Source organism: Pan paniscus, chromosome X (assembly GCF_029289425.2).
Source record: "Pan paniscus chromosome X, NHGRI_mPanPan1-v2.0_pri, whole genome shotgun sequence".
NCBI classification, from domain to species: domain Eukaryota; kingdom Metazoa; phylum Chordata; class Mammalia; order Primates; family Hominidae; genus Pan; species Pan paniscus.
Window position 1 is genome coordinate 136,350,809 of NC_073272.2, and position 3,464 is coordinate 136,354,272.

Here is a 3,464-nt window from a genome sequence, read left to right on the forward strand (position 1 = left end):
ACAGCCAAAAAAAACGTAAGGTCGAGAAAGATTAATTGACATACAAAAGATTGCATGTGGCAACTTTTCAATTCCAGCCCAATATTTTGTTTTTGTTTGATACAGGATCTCACTCTGTCACCCAGGCTATAGTGCAGTGGTGCAATCATGGCTCACTGCAGCCTCCACCTCCTGGGCTCAGGTGATCCTCCCACCTCAGCCTCCCGAACAGCTAGGACCACGGGCACGCACCACCATGCCCAGCTAAGTTTTGTATTTTTTTGTAGAGACAGGGTTTTGCCATGATACTCAGACTGGTGTCGAACTCCTGGGCCTTGGCCTCCCAAAGTGCTGAGCCACCACGCCTGGCCCAGTCCAATGTTTTTCTATCCAGATTTCGCTTTCTTTTCTTTTTGACGGAGTCTCGCTCTGTCGCCCAGGCTGGAGTGCAGTGGCCGGATCTCGGCTCACTGCAAGCTCTGCCTCCCGGGTTCATGCCATTCTCCTGCCTCAGCCTCCTGAGTAGCTGGGACTACAGGTGCCTGCCACCATGCCTGGCTGATTTTTTTGTATTTTTGGTAGAGACGGGGTTTCACCGTGTTAGCCAGGATGGTCTCGATCTCCTGATCTCGTGATCCGCCGGCCTCAGCCTCCAAAAGTGCTGGGATTACAGGCGTGAGCCACTGTGCCCGGCCTCTTTTCTTTTTTCTTTTCTTTCTTTTCTTTCACTTACTTTTCTCGAGACAGAGTCTCACCCTGTCACCCAGGCTGGAGTGCAGTGGTGGGATCTCGGTTCACTGCAACCTCCTCCTGGGCTTAAATGATCCTCCCATCTCAGCCTCCTGAGTAGCTGGGACTACAGGCGTGTACCACCACGCCTGGTTCTGTTTGCTTTCTGCTATAGCAAACTATGTCTTGTATTTTTTGAGTACCTACAGGGTCTCAGCTTTGAGGATACAGTTAAGAAGTGCCTGACGTGTATGGTAGATCAAAAATATTTGTTGGGCTGGGTGCAGTGGTTCACGCCTGTAATCCCAGCACTTTGGGAGGCCATGGTGGGTGGATCACCTGAGGTCAGGAGTTCGAGACCAGCCTGGCCAATGTGGTGAAACCCCATCTCTACTAAAAATACAAAAATTAGGCTGGGTGTGGTGGCCCACACCTGTAATCCCAGCACTTTGGGAGGCCGAGGCAGGCGGATTGCCTGAGGTCAGGAGTTTGAGACCAGCCTGGCCAGCATGGTGAAACCCTGTCTCTACTAAAACTACAAAAATTAGCTGGGCATGGTGGCAGGCACCTGTAATCCCAGCTACTTGGGAGGTTGAGCCAGGAGAATTGCTTGAACCTGGGAGGCAGAGGTTGCAGTGAGCCAAGATCACGCCGTTGCACTCCAGCCTGGGCGACAAGAGTGAAACTCCATCTAAAAAAAAAACACGTGTATATATGTATATATATATATAGGAGTGTGTGTGTGTGTATATGTGTGTGTGTATATGTATATAAATATAAATCTATAAATATAAATATATTAAAAAATATATAAATATATATATAAATATAGAATGAGTAAAAGAGTGAGTGAATGAATGACTTGTAGCAGGAAGAGCTGCAGACAAAACTCCTCAGACACCAGATTAAAGAAGGAAGAGGTTTATTCGGCTGGGAGTGTCGGCAGATTTGCATCTTAAGAGCTGAGCTCCCTGAAAAAGAAATTCTTGGCCTTTTTAAAGGCTTACACAACTCTAAGGGGTCCACGTGAAAAGGTCATGATAAATTGGGCAAGCATGGGGAACGTGACTGGGGGCTACATGCATCAGCTAACAGAACAGAAAGTTTTGCAATGCTTTTTCATACAATGTCTGGAATTTACAGATAACGCAAGTAGTTTAGGTCAGGGATTGTTATTATTATTACTTTTTTAACTTCTAGGGCCGCGGTGGTGGTGCCAAGGTTGTCTGGCTGTTTATCTTTTGTTTCTTTCCAACTTTTTGCTTTCTCTCTTTTCTCCTGTTTTGTGAACTAGGCAAGGTGGGGGGAGGAGGGCAGCAGGAATAGTAGTGGTCTCCTTCCTTATCCCCCTCTTTGAGAATTTCACTAATTAGTGGGAGTTCTCACTTTTATTTTTACTTTGAGTCTCTTTGCGAGACAGAGTGATAGTGTTTTATGTAATACACTTGTGCTGAAGTTTTTTGACAAACCATGGTAGCTACAAAACCTTTTATCATTTGAAGGAGCAAGCGTAATACACAGGGGAGCAGCAAGCAAGTTTCTATTACTAGTAATACACTTACAATGAGGGTTTTAAATTCGCTTACAGCTAGAAACTATTTTCTAAATATAGACCTAGGATCAAACCTGTGTTAAACCCGTACAGGCAAATGTACCAACTTTGTCATGTCCTAAGCAGGTTAGTTCTTTTACTGGGTTTTAAAAGCTTTTTCGTAGCGAGTAACACAGTATTTCTTAATAATGGAAGTTTTTAAGAGCCAGACGCTTGAAATTGTGGCGTCTGTTTGGGGAAAGAGTTAGTTAAAGTAAAGTTATCTTGAGGCATTAACTCTTTTGCTTCTCAAGGCCATTGGTCTCTTATGTTAGCCTTTTTATAAACATAACATGAGGAAACGTCTAGGCTGCCGGCAATGTTTTCAGCCAGCTGAGCAAATAGGTGTTTTTTTTTGTTTTTGTTTTTTTGCTAAAGGAGGATGCTCTGGTAAACTTCTGGTTTATATGTTTAAAGAATGACTTAAAGACTCGGAATTGTTGCTGGGCGGGATGGGTCTGGGTTTCCTGACTAAGTAGTATGTGTACAGTGGGGATACCTTATATAGGTGTTTCTTCTAGCATGGTTATGGGGGGTAACAACAACAAAACAATGTACAGCATATTCATATCCAGCAAAGACAAAAGAGGTCCTTACCTGGGAAAAAGGTTGAATACAGAGACAGAACAATAGGAAAACAGGTAGTATTACAGGAAAACTACTAGTCTTAAGATTTTTAACTACATCACTTGGCTTGGTAAGTCCTTAAGCTTTGGCTGTGAGTAGACTAGTCAGCTGCTGGTGTGACTAAAGCAGGGCTTGTTGTTTCAAGCTTCAGCCATGCATAGACTGGTCAGCCTCTGGAGTGACCAGAGCAGGGCTATCATCCTCAGCAGCAGCTTGGTCTCATCTCAGGATCAGCCGGGTTGGATGATCTGTGTCCTGCTGGCTGGTCTGCTTGTCCTGAGCTGCCAGTGTTAGCTGACTGGGATGGATCTGAGACACAACACCTGCAACTTCTAACAGCAGTAGGAGTAGACAAGATTACAGTATAGGGCCCATCCTATATGGGTCCTAGAAAAATTAGATTTTACTTTTTTACTTTAAACAGAGTCACTAGATTTAAAGGGGTGTCAGGCTTATAGGCATTTGTATGTATTTAATTATGAACACTTTGTATGGCTATTTCTAAAAACTGCATTTGCTTTCTTAAGGTTAATTCCTT